At 38.9% G+C, this 14,637-nt stretch overlaps 1 pseudogene; it reads right to left on the bottom strand.

Moving 5' to 3' along the window:
• The window catches only part of LOC136523594 (purple acid phosphatase 17-like), a 28,384-nt pseudogene extending 14,090 nt beyond the window's left edge, over nt 1-14,294 (bottom strand).
• Between the last annotated feature and the right edge of the window lie 343 nt (nt 14,295-14,637).

Below are 14,637 nucleotides of genomic sequence, written 5' to 3'. Positions count from 1 at the left end.
CCCGGCTTTCACACTTGGTATTTGTTTGACAATGTGCACTTGCATTCTACAAATCACGGCGTGGGTTAGTTACAACAAAATTCAAAGATTACATTCATATCATATCGGGAGGACAAGGACTTACAGGCACCATGTGCGAATTAGATTCATCTCCATTTCTCCCAGGTGAAAGCATGTTTGCATGTCATTAAAGTCAAAGATAATTTTCTCGGCTGGGCTTCCAAATGTGTCGGTGGGGAAGCATGCTTGTATGAGATCTATGCTCGTTGGGAGAACACGCAAGTACCAATCATGGAACCTTCTCATTCCAAGTGGTAGGCGCTGGATGTCCCGGTTTGGTAGGAAGGGCTTGCCTCTTTCATATGTTTTCGGGCAATCCTTTGATCCTTTGATGGCATCAATATTTGGATACTGCTTTGCAATTTGGTGGAGTTTGCTAGTGACGGCCTCCTCAGAACCCCGTGATGGGACTTTTTTAACTTGGTTCTCAGGCTTGAACTGGTCATGGGAAAATCACTTGGACACCGATGAGACGTCTTTGATCGGAACATAAACTGGCCTTATGGTGATTGGATGCTTCTTTCGAAGTTCCCAATCAGGCATGTCCTCATCTTCTTGTGCATCACCTTCTTCAGGAGGCACTCGTTGTTCATGTATCGGCTGTGCTTATTGAGAAGATTGTGGTATCTCATGATGCACTTGCTCGGTATGAGCTAGAGAAGGTTGTGGAATCTCATCAAGCACATGCTCGCTAGGAGGCGGGGAAGAATGTGGCATCTTAGGATTGTGGTGGTCACAAGACGGTGAAAATATCTCCCCGACCTCAACAACTTACTCTAAATTTGGGAGAGGGGGAGGCGGCGAAGAAGCAGTCAATATAATGTCCCGTTTGTACTAGAGGATGAACTGCCCCATTACATCTTTGAGTAACACCAGCCCCTTAGGAGTTGCGTAGTCTATCCTCCACTACATGAACTCAGGCTTCACAGTATGCACCTCAACCCTAGTGTAGTCTGGTGGTATCTTATTATTGTGGTGTAAGCCATCGGAAGGATGTGCCACACCCGTTGCCACCTCCATCACAATGTTCTGCTGGAAACTGAGAAACACCAAGGTGCAACTAGTTGGTTCCCGTATGCAATCGATGGGGGGTTGTGGCTACAGTGGAACCTTGGCTGCTAGGAACTTTTAGAGGGCTGCCAACTAATGTCAGTTGTCCCAGCGGTGTCATTAATGTATGTGGCTCCGTAGATAGTCCTTGCTCCTTCAACACCTTCACAACTAGAGCCTTTACTTGGAGCTCAAGATTAGTCTCCCGGTCTCTGCCATGTTTCTTATACATGTGTCTGTCCTCTTCGAATCCGTGATTCTAGGTCTTCCTTTTCCCTAGCCCCCTGGTGCGGCCTATGTGCTCCTTGTTTCCCAAGCCAAGGCTAAGCTCGTCCCTCTCTCTGGAAGGATTGAATGAGCCCTTCTCCTTTTCTTCAGTATATTTTAGTATCCTTGATACTGCCTCTTGGGTCTCTGGCTTATCAAACTTAAAATTACTATCGGATGATTCTATACTCCTCACATATATCCAATTCTTTGAGCATACCTTCAAATTTGTCACATCGATATTCCCAGCAGCTACGGCCTCTTCATCCATCTTCCTAAACTGCTCTTTCTTGGCATAGTAGCCACCAGGGCCTAGATGATGGTGGTGTTTGTTACTCTTCGCTAGCTCGGTATTACGGGCACTGAGCTCCAATGCCTCCGGTGAAGTCTTCTAAGCCACGAACTCCTCCCATTGACTAGGAGTTATTTTGTCGAACTCGTTGAAGGAAGTTAACCCCTTTTGCACATACTTCTTGTTGAGCTCCGACCTCCAACATCGGAATGACTCTCCCATCATCCTAAAAGCATTTTTTATCAGTTCATGCTTATCCTCTGGAAATCTAAAATTGAGCTTCAGCTATCTATCCCATAGTTCATCCTTTTTCTTCTCTGGTACCTCTTTTCAGTTAGAGATTGCTGGGTTCAATTTATCTCTTACTAGGGCCCCGATCGTATTATGGAATCATCCTCTTAATTCCTTTGGCTCAAGGATCTCCCCTGCTGGCCCGACCTCTGTTATCACATAGCATGCCTTATTTGGATATAGATTTGCTTTTCTATCCCCTCATTTCCTCTTAGGCTTAGTAGTCATGGTTGTGTCTTGAGGTTGTGGAGCAGAGGCCTCAATGTCCGTCTCTGTGGCTGTTGTCTCTGCTCTCCTTTCCTCTACTCCGTCTTATCCAGCGAGATGTCGTGGACGTTGATGTCGTCTTTTTTGAGTTTCATAAGGGACCTGTATATACGATAGGTTAAAGTGTTAGTAGAGGTAACATAACCAAAGCTTTAGCAAAATTTACAAGCTAAGGCTTTATCCCTACCTCCTCATTTGGGTCAAAATCCTTCTCTAAATCTTCCTCCGTTGGCCTCCTTCTGGCTTCACATGGGAAAGGATCCTCGAGACTTACATATCCCTCTTCTGAGTCATCATCATCATCATCCTCTTCTTCTTCGCCTTCACCAACCTCTCCTGCTCTTCCTTCTGCTCCTCCTTCCTCCTCATCACACTGCTCCTGAGTAAGCATCACTTCTAAATCCTTTTCTAACTTGTTATTGAACTGCTCCTGAGTAAGCTGGTCCTTTAGTGCTTGCTCCTCATAGGTTGGCTGCTCATCATGCTCTAGGCATCGGGCTACACTGTCTGGTGTCCACAACATTATTTCAAGCTTTGTTCTAATAGATGCAAGAAAGTGTGCTTTAGGTACACGAGAAGGTATAAGAAATAAAAAAGGTCTATAAACTAAAGTAGTCCTATAAAATAACAATATATCAAAAAAATGAGTAGTAGCAGTAGTAGAGGCCTCAGAAACATATCAATCATCATTTGATCATGAACTTGGAGCATCAAGGCATCATAACAGAGAAGAGAGGAGAAGGTAATGTAGGGGCGGCTACTAATGATGCCAAGTTCCTCACATGTTCTTGATCATCAGCTCATATTCCATATAATGTATGGGCTTAGACAATTTCATCATTGGCAAAACAAAGGAGAGGAGGTGGGAGATTTGGCAAAAAAAACAACAGCTGCTTCCCAAGCATAGAGGATAGGAAAGGTGGCAAAAATAGAGGAGAGGAAGGTAGCACATGGGAGGAGTCGAGGAGGGTAGCAAGTTAGCAACTAGCGTGCATCTATATTTGCATGTCGTCTCTATTATCCCACCAAAATCCGCTTCGAAGTAAAACAAACACGCCGTCTCTGGTATTTGCACCAGCAGCTCTAAAGAGGGAGAGAGGAAGCACAACAAGCACCAGACAGCACCAACAGCACCAAAGATGGAGAGAGCAGACACAGCAAACACCAGACAGCAGTAGAGAGGAAGAGAGCAAGCATAGCAAGCACCTGCCTTGCCCTATGCTAAGTCCTTCGGCTGTTTCAAATTGACCCTGAAGGGCTGCCCGAAGCATAAAAGAGTAGCCAGTCGAGCTAGAAAAGAGTGAGATAGAGACATAGCAGAGTAGTAAATATAGGAAAGCATAGTAGTAGTAGTTAGGTAGTAGTAGCTACACAGCAAAGCAAGCAAAAGAGAGGAATGGAGTATAGTATAGAGTAGTAGCAGTAGTAAGAGAGCAACAATAGTATAGTAAACTGATCATAACTGGAGATTTACAAATCCAAATGACATGCAACAAGACAATTTAGAAAGCTTATGAAATTTCCTAAAATTCATTTTCAGACCTGAAGGCATGATTCTAACTTTTACTAGGTCAAAATCACTTAACAAAAGAAATCTATCTTCATAAGACAAAGAGCAGCTAAAACTGGACTCAAACTGAGAACAACCATATCTCCTAAACTATTTGGCCAAATGCCACCAAATTTTAACACAAGCTAGTTTAGTAAGTTAACTACAACTTTGGTATTCACATGATTCCCAGCAAACACAATTATCAAAGCCTAATTCATCAAGTGCTAGAAACTGTCCAGAATTATAAAAATGCTAAAATTAAATATTTACTTATGTGCCAAATATGATTTCTGACCAAACCAAGTGCATCACAAGTTCACACATGATATAAGATCACTAGAAAGTAAGGTGTTCACCACCAATTTATTTTTTTAATGTCTTTCTTAATTTATTTAGTTATTTAAGTGGAATAATGAACATATATGAAAACTGCACAGTTTAATCTACAAAAATTATAGTTCATACTAATTAGGTATGGTCTCCTAATTAGGTACATAGCAGAGTAGTAAATATAGGAAAGCAGAGTAGTAGTAGTTAGCTAGTAGTAGCTGCACAGCAAAGCAAGCAAAAGAGATGAATGAAGTATAGTACAGAGTAGTAGCAGTAGTAAGAGAGCAGTAGCAGTAGTAAGAGAGCAACAACAGCATAGTAAACTGACCATAACTGGAGATTTACAAATTCAAATGACATGCAACAAGACAATTTGGAAATCTTATAAAATTTCAGAATTCATTTTTAGACCTTAAAGCATGATTCCAAGTTTTACCAGGTCAAAATCACTTAACAACATAAATCTGTCTTCACAAGACAGAGAGCAGCCAAAACTGGACTCAAACTGAGAACAGCCATATCTCCTAAACTATTTGGCCAAATGCCACCAAATTTTAACACAAGCTAGTTTAGTAAGTTAGCTACAACTTTGGTATTAACATGATTCACAGCAAACACCATTATCAAAGCCTAATTCACCAAGTGCTAAAAACTGTCTAGAATTAAAAAAAATGCTAAAATTAAATATTTACTTATGTGCCAAACATGATTTCTGACCAAACCAAGTGCATCACAAGTTCACACATGATATAAGATCACTAGAAAGTAAGGTGTTCACCACCAATTCATTTCTTTTAATGTATTTCTTAATTTATTTAGTTATTTAAGTGGAATAATGAACATATATGAAAACTGCACAGTTTAATCTACAAAAATTACAGTTCATACCAATTAGGTATGGTCTCCTAATTAGGTACATAGCAGAGTAGTAAATATAGGAAAGCAGAGTAGTAGTAGTTAGATGGTAGTAGCTGCATAGCAAAGCAAGCAAAAGAGAGGAATGGAGTATAGTACATAGTAGTAGCAGTAGTAAGAGAGCAGTAGCAGTAGTAAGAGAGCAACAACAGCATAGTAAACTGACCATAGCTAGAGATTTACAAATTCAAATAACATGCAGCAAGACAATTTAGAAAGCTTATGAAATTTCAAAATTCATTTTTAGACCTTAAAGCATGATTCCAAGTTTTACTAGGTCGAAATCATTTAACAACATAAATCTGTCTTCACAAGACAGAGAGCAGTCAAAACTGGACTCAAACTGAGAACAGTCATATCTCCTAAACTACTCGGCCAAATACCACCAAATTTTAACACAAGCTAGTTTAGTAAGTTAACTACAACTTTGGTATTCACATGATTCCCAGCAAACACCATTATCAAAGCCTAATTCAACAAGTGCTAGAAACTATCTAGATTTATAAAAATGCTAAAAATTAAATATTTACTTATGTGCCAAACATGATTTCTAACCAAACCAAGTGCATCACAAGTTCACACATGATATAAGATCACCAAAAAATAATGTGTTCACCACCAATTCATTTCTTCTAATGCCTTTCTTAGTTTATTTAGTTATTTAAGTGGAATAATGAACATATATGAAAACTGCATAGTTTAATCTACAAAAATTATAATTCATACAAATTAGGTATGGTCTCCTAATTAGGTACATAGCAGAGTAGTAAATATAGGAAAGCAGAGTAGCAGTAGTTAGGTAGTAGTAGCTGCACATCAAAGCAAGCAAAAGAGAGGAATGGAGTATAGTACAGAGTAGTAGCAGTAGTAAGAGAGCAACAGTAGCATAGTAAACTGATCATAACTGGAGATTTACAAATCCAAATGACATGCAACAAGACAATTTGGAATGCTTATGAAATTGCCTAAAATTCATTTTCAGACCTCAAGGCATGATTCCAACTTTTACTAGGTCAAAATCACTTAACAACAGAAATCTATCTTCACAGGACAGAGAGCAGCCAAAACTGGACTCAAACTGAGAACAGTCATATCTCCTAAACTACTTAGCCAAATGTCACCGAATTTTAACACAAGCTAGTTTAGTAAGTTAACTACAACTTTGGTATTCACATGATTCCAAGGAAACACCATTATCAAATCCTAATTCAACAAGTGCTAAAAACTGTCTAGAATTATAAAAATGCTAAAATTAAATATTTACTTATGTGCCAAACATGATTTCTGACCAAACCAAGTGCATCACAAGTTCACACATGATATAAGATCACCAAAAAGTAATGGGTTCACCACCAATTCATTTCTTTTAATGCCTTTCTTAATTTATTTAGTTATTTAAGTGGAATAATAAACATATATGAAAACTGCACAGTTTAATCTATAAAAATTACAGTTCATACTAATTAGGCATGGTCTCCTAATTAGGTACATAGCAGGGTAGTAAATATAGGAAAGTAGAGTAGTAGTAGTTAGGTAGTAGTAGCTGCACAACAAAGCAAGCAAAATAGAGGAATAGAGTATAGTACAGAGTAATAGCAGTATTAAGAGAGCAGTAGCAGTAGTAAGAGAGCAACAATAGCATAGTAAACTGACCATAACTGGAGATTTACAAATCGAAATGACATGCAACAAGACAATTTGGAAAGCTTATGAAATTGCCTAAAATTCATTTTCATACCACAAGGCATGATTCCAACTTTTACTAGGTCAAAATCACTTAACAACAGAAATCTATCTTCATAAGACAGAGAGCAGCCAAAACTGGACTCAAGCTAAGAACAGCCATATCTCCTAAACTACTTGGCCAAATGCCACCAAATTTTAACACAAGCTAGTTTAGTAAGTTAACTATAACTTTGGTATTCACATGATTCTTAGCAAACACCATTATCAAAGCCTAATTCACCAAGCGCTAGAAACTATCCAGAATTATAAAAATGCTAAAATTAAATATTTATTTATGTGCCAAACATGATTTCTAACCAAACCAAGTGCATCACAAGTTCAAATATAATATAATATCACCAGAAAGTAAGGTGTTCACCACCAATTCATTTCTTTTGATGTCTTCCTTAATTTATTTAGTTATGAACATATATGAAAACTGCAAGTGATGTAGCTTCAACAAATTGTAGAAAAATCCAGTAGTATGGTCTCCTAATTAGTTATAAAGGATAATGCAATTTTTATGGCAAGCATCGGGATCTCCTAAACGGTGTGACAAGAGAAGAAGGTAGATGAGGTGTGGGTCAAACCCTAGCGGATCCAGAAACTACTGCAACGAAGGAGATGAGGTGCACTGACCTTCGAGACGGATGGCAATGGCGGTGGAGATGGCGACGGCGGACGAGGACCGAGGTGACGGCGGTGGAGGAGCGCCCGAGAGCGACCCCCACGTCGACGTCGCATGCACAAGAGAGACCAAGCGACAGCGATGTGGAGGGATGTCGGAGAGCGCGCGCGGGCTGGCGAGTTCGGTGGTCGAGGTCGGAGAGGGAGCGCCGGTGGTGGGGACACCAGCTAGAGCACGCGGCCGAGCCCGCGGAGCTCAAACCCTATCCCTGGTGGCCTACGGAAAGGCGGCGGTTGGGGAACGGTGGACGGAGGTGCAGTTAGGTGAGGATGGAGGAGGTCAAAGAAGGCGGTTGTAGGCCACAGAGATGGCGGCGGCGGCAATGGGGGCAGCGGAGAAAAAAATCGGCAGCCTGCCGACGTCCGAGAGGAAGAAAGCGCCCAGGACTTAGAGTAATTTCGGCCTCCCGCGAGCTCTTGGTTTTATATCGTAGGTCATTTCTAGGGGTGGTTCCTGAGGCAGCCGCCCCTACAAATCAATTTGTAGGGGCGGTTCCTGAGTAAGCCACCCTTACAAATATTTTTCAATTTATTTTAATTAATAATTTTGTAATTTATATATAAAGAACACAATGTAAACTTATATAATACTTTTTTATTATTCTATATATGTATAAATAAATATAAATATAAACAATTTCACGATATATATATATATACAAATATAATTTTATATTTTCTTCTTTACAAAAATAATATTTTAAAAATATAAAATTTGAATTTCAAAACAATAAAGAGAATTTTAGGACACTAAATGACCTTAAATAAAAATTTTATAAACATCAAAGTTGTAGAACTCATCAAGATGTACAAGTTACATTTTGGTCATTTTTCAATTGACCAAATTTGAATGGTTCAAATTTTGAACTTCAATAAATATCAACTTCAAATAAGATTTTGAAACCTTAAATGGTTTCAAATAAGAAAGTCATGAACATAGAAGTTGTTGAACACATCACTATCTACAACTTTTATTTTGGTCATCTTTTTATTTGGCTAAATTTGAATAGTTGAAATTTTGAATTTCAATAAATGACAACTTCAAACAAGATTTTGAAACATTAAATGCTTTCAACTATAAAAGTCGTGAACATAAAAGTTGTTGAACTCATCACTATATACAACTTTTATTTTGGTCACTTATTCATATGACAAAGTATTAGTAAACATTATTTATAAATTCACATATGACTCATAGTTTCATAAACTATACGATAGCATGTGATTTATGAACAATGTTTACTATCGCTTTGTCAGATAAAGAAATAACCAAAATAAAAGTTATAGATCTTGATGAGTTATACAACTTTGGTATTCATCACTTTTTCAGCTGAAATCATTTAATGGTTAAAAATCTCATTAGAACTTGTTATTTTTAAAATTTAAAAATTTGAATTGCTCAAACTTTGTCAAATGAAAAGAATGACCAAATCAACACAGTAACTTGATGGGGCATGATTTTAGAAAATTTTAGAAAAAAATCATCATATTTAGAGTTAGTATGAGGGAGAAAGACTAGTTACGAATTTTACCCAGAGATTAAAAAGAAAAATCACAACTGTTTATGATGATCAATGATAAACAAGTATGATTTCTCTTTTTAATCTATGGCTGAAACTTGTAACTAGTTTTTCTTCGTCATACTAACTCCAAATGTGATGGTTTTTTTTCTGAAATTTTCTAAAATCATAGTCTATCATTTTAGTCTAGTCATCTATCTTTGTCACTAATTTTGAACAATTCAAATTTTGAATTTCAAAAAATAACAGCTTCAAACCTGATTTTCAACCACTAAATGATTTTAGCTATAAAGGTGATGAATATAAAAGTTGTTGAACACATCACTATCTACAACTTTTATTTTGGTCATCTTTTTATTTGATAAAATTTGAACAATTCAAATTTTCAATTTTAGAAAATGACAGCTTTAAAGCTGATTTTCAACCACTAAATGATTTCAACTGTAAATGTGATGAATATAAAAGTTGTTGAACACATCAGTATCTCCTACTTTTATTTTAGCCATTTCTTTATTTCATAAAGTGTTAAGTGATTTCATAAAGTTTTATTAGTAATAGAGTGGATGTTGAAATAGATTCATCTGGATGTTGCAAAGGGTAGTCTCACACACATGCATAAATGTAGTCTCACATACATATATAAATATATAGTCTTACACACATATATAAATATATAGTATCATATGCATGCATAAATGAAGTCTTACAAACACACACTTACACAAACACTCCACGTTCTACAACTAACTAACCCGATGTAACGGCTTTTCCCTTAACACCTTTTCGTTCCCATGGCAATATGTCTTTGGGTAGGTTCTTTTCCACAATACTGATCTTCTTAGGAAACTCTGTGAATAACGGCATTTCATCGTAGTTATTGTAAGCTTCAACATCATCCATGCCATCAACTCCGATAATATGCTGTTTCCCGGAGACAACCACGTGCTTTATCTTCTTCTTTGGGGGGAGGTTACTTTGTGGGTCAGACATATAGAAAACTTGTGCGACATGTGAAGCGAGCACCCAAGGGTCATCTTGGTAGCCTAGATTCTCGAGATCTAGGACTCTCAATCCAATCTCATTCAGTTGGTGTTGTTTGATCCAGCGGCATCGAAATAGGGCCACCATAATATCTCTTCCATAGTCAAGTTCCCATATCTCTTCAATGATGCCAAAGTATTGGATCTTTTGCCCCAATCCATCGAGAGCCTCTATTCGAACGCCGTTGTTTTGGTTCACATATTTACTATCCTTTGCACGGGTATAGTACGTATACCCATTGATGTCATAAGCATTCCAAGATGTTACTTGTCTCGATGGCCCCTCTGTCAATCTACTGATGGTAATAGAGTCTATGGTTTCTCCAAGTGGTATGTTTTGGTCCTTCAACCATGTAGTTAGTCATTGCTTATGTTATTTCATGACCCAATCATCCGAACGACCATTTCTCTCCGCCATAATGATAGCTAAGTGTTCATCAATGTACGGTTGCATCAGTTGTGTACTCTGCAAGACAATGTAATGCGCTCAACTCACCTCTTTGTAATCATGGTCGATGAACACTTTTCTACCACTGGTGCCCTTCCTAGCCAGCCTACCCTTGTGATGAGAATCAGGTTTACTAATCCCTTTCTATACTTTTAGGTACTCTTGACAGCACTCGATGACTTCTTCAGTACTATAACCCACTATCATGGAGCCCTCTAGATATGCTTGATTATGAACGTATCGACTTAGAACTGATATGAACCGCTAGTAGGACCATATTTCATGCAAGTAGCAAGGGCCCAACGCCTGTATCTGATGAACCATGTGAATCATGAGATGTTGCATTATATCAAAAAAGCAGAAGGTAAACACATCTCTAGTTGGTTTTGTGTCTCCACCACAAATTTATGTAGGTCACTCAGCTCTTGCTTACCAATCGTCCTCTGTGAGATCTTCGAAAAGAAGTAGCACATGCGGGTGATGGCCATTTTCAAGAACTCTGGCTTTATAGCCCTGATTGCAACAGGTAGAAACACTGTCAGCATCACATGACAATTATGAGCCTTACAGTGTGTTATTGATAAGTCCTTCATCGATACTAGCTTCTTCAAATTTGCTGAAAACCTAGTCGGGACTTTGACCCCCCTTAGGAAAGTGCATATAGCTCAATTCTCGTCTGGTGTTAGGTTGAAGCATGCCACGGACAGAGTGTATTTTCCATTAGCCTCAGGTACCGAGTGAAGTTGTGGCATCACGTTTAGTTGCACCATGTCTTTCTATGCTTTTAGGCCATCCTTTGACTTGCCTGTGTCCATCAAGGTAGCAATGAGACTCTCAAAGACATTTTTCTGCACGTGCATAGCATCAATGGCATGGGGGACCTCCAAGTCTGGCTAATAAGGCAGATACTGAAATAAGATCGATTGTTTCTTGAAAGGTACGCCTTCGATAGGAGTTGTGCTTCTATATCTATTCGTCTCATCCGGATTCTTCTTTCCATAGACGACGCATATGTTTTTCATCATTCTGTACACGTGTTCTCCGTTATGACGTCTCTCCGGAGGGAGTTCAATCTCCGAGGTGTTGTCATAAAATCTAAAGAACAATTTGTTGTGGTACCTATGACTTGTCTTTAAGAAGCGTCGGTTCCTTAGGTAAACTATCTTCTTGGATGCATCTAGGTACACCCATGTAGTACCATCCAAGCAAACCAAGCATCCCATCTTTCCTTTGATCTGTCTAGACAAAATAAATAGCATGGGGTAATCATTGGTAGTAACAAATATTATTACTCTACATATGAAGTCCTTCTTTCGGAACGCATCGTACATCAGCTCCCCATGCCTCCATAGCCTCTCCATTTCTTGCATCAAAGGCTCGAGGAACACGTCTATATCAATGTCTAGTTGTTTAGGGACAGAAATAAGAATACTAAGGAGAAGGTACTTTCTCTTCTAACACAACCACGTTGGGATATTGTACATGGTCAAGATCACTGGCCAAGTGTTGTGGTTGCTCATCCTCTCATTGAAGGGATTCATTCCATCGGTGCTCAAGTAAAATCATATATTCCTTGGGTCATCGCTGAATTCTTTGTGCTTCTCATCGAACCTTTGCCACTTACTACAATTAGCCGGGTGTGCAATCTTATCATCATCCACCTTGCGCTCATCATCCCACCATATCATGAGTGCGGCTTCTTTAGGGTTTAGGAAGATACGTCTCAAGCTGTCGGTCACTGACAGGTACCACATTACCAAGGTAGAAATCCTTCTCTGCTTTGCATCGTTGCATAATGGAGTGTCCTCTTTGGGCTGAGATTCTTGTACCACCTTTTTTGTACCCTTCTTATTTCTCTTTTTCCCCATAGAGGCTTCGTCCCCACCGTAAAGGTCATTGTTCTTGTACCGGCTGATCCCACACTGGGGACATTTATTTAGTGACTTGAACGTTTTGCCATGAAAAAGTATACAGTGGTTGGGGCATGCATGGATTTTTTTCAACCCCCGTTGTCAATGGACTTATGACCTTCTTTGCTTGGCATGTGTTGGCAGGAACTGAGTTTGGTTGTGGCAGCACCTATGACAGGAGATTTAATAGATCATTGAAACTATAGTCTGACTAGCCGTACTTAGCCTTCAGGATGAGTAGCTCAAGCACAAAACATAGCAATGTCCAATGTGTCGAACAACCCTTTTCAACACCATACACAATCTCCTTCGATACTTTTGTCACCCTTTCTAAATTTTTTAGACCTTTTGGGCTATTTAGTAAAATCTCTGGTACAAGGGCTCGAATCATGTCCTCTAAATCATCTTCATCCCCGACACGTGCTCCACCATCATTATTGGCACCACCTTCGTCGTTACCATCCCAACCACCAGCATCACCACCTTGTTCATTGCCAAACTCGGAATCCATTCGTGCATCAAGCTCTGCTGAATATTGGGAATGAGATTCTAGGGGTTCGTCGTCGTATTCCTCCCCATCCTCGTCGTTAACAATAACCGTTTCACCATGATGAATCCACACTGTGTGATTTGATGATAGTCACATCTGTCCATGCCATACGGTTCTTGCAATCTTTACAGGGACAAATAATTGTATCCTTATTCTCTATCAATATCATTGCATGCTTCTTTGCGGCTTCAATAAATTTATCCACCTCTTCACGGAAATCTACCTTGAACCTTAACGAACCATACATCCAAGAGTTCATGTACTCTATTTTTTACAACAACAAAAAAAATATTAAAGGACTACTTATTCAGATATATATAAAAATGAATCAAATTAATAATTACTTGAGAATAATTATATATACTTCAGAAATATATGAATATAAATCAAATATAATTACATAAAGCATACAAACACACCATGGTAGAGAAAAATTAATTAATGGTCTGTTTATCCATAAATAATTAAAATACATATTTGTTTATTACAATAAGCAATTTTAAAGACAACAATTAGCAATAATTATATTTTACCCAATATCTTTCATGCAAACCCTAGTCTAATTTCATCAAACATAAATTTACAAAAATGAAATTAATAAAAAAACAAACCCTAGATCTAGATCTAGATCTACATGCACATGAAACATTCATAAAACTAACTAATTGTTCACTAAAATCAAAAAACATGGACCAAATAAGGGTATGATCTTGTTCCCCTATCTAATTTACCCTAGTACATTTAAAACTTAGGTCTAATTTGCTTTATAAGTAGCTCAAGCACCATAGAAGAGAGAGAAAAACAAAACTCTAATTACTGACTAACCAACCATTAAAACTTCAAAAAAAAGTGGAATAGTATTTTCTTACCTTCTACGACCTCTGCATCAAAGGATTTGAGACTAAAACATTCCCCCCTTAGTAGAACAATTTTTGGGAGGTGTCCAAGGCCTCTCCACCTTTCTTTCATGAGTTTGAGTGAGTGACCCGAAAAGGAAGAATGTGCTGCAGGTTTTTTATATGTGGGTCATTTGTAGGGCTGGCTGGTGGTAGGTAATTATACGTGGAGTATTTGTAGGAGCGGTTCAATCACCAGCCGCTCCTATAAATAAAAACACCAGGGGCGGCTGGTGAGTGAGCCGTCCCTACAAATTAGACCCATTTATAGGGATGGCTCGTATCACTAGCCGCCTCTGCTGTTCTATTTGTAGGGGCGTCTGGTCTCTGGGTTCCCGAGGACGTCATTGTAGGGGCGGCTCCATCACCAGCCGTCCCTACAAAAAATTTATCATGTTGCTACAAACCGTTTTTCACGTAGTGCTCCGGGCGACCGGCGACGGCGCGCACAGCGAGAATGTGAGCACGGCGAGCAGGAGAGCAGCAAGAGCCATGTGGACTGTGTGCCAGTGCAACGCAAGGCTTCATTCAGGCTTCAGCGAGGTGCAACGTGTGAGTGATCACGTACGCACTTAAATAGTAGAGAGTTCGAAAGTTGGACGGGTATATACCGTCAAGGTGCTTATTTAGACTTTAGTTTTCACTGGTTTCTAGATTAAGACACACGGTTTTGCACCATTACCGCAGGCATGGCCACCACAGAAAGAACTACAACCTATGTGCGGCAACATTGTATTGATGGGATGCAGCTGCACGAGCACGTAGTTTGAAACCATGCATCATGGATCATACACATATGGACACGATTGCTGCTTTCACATCATCTTACAAGGAAGA

This window comes from Miscanthus floridulus, chromosome 18 (genome assembly GCF_019320115.1).
Source record: "Miscanthus floridulus cultivar M001 chromosome 18, ASM1932011v1, whole genome shotgun sequence".
NCBI lineage: Eukaryota > Viridiplantae > Streptophyta > Magnoliopsida > Poales > Poaceae > Miscanthus > Miscanthus floridulus.
The sequence above is the reverse complement of the archived record's forward strand: the minus strand, read 5'-3'. Positions and strand labels throughout refer to the sequence as shown.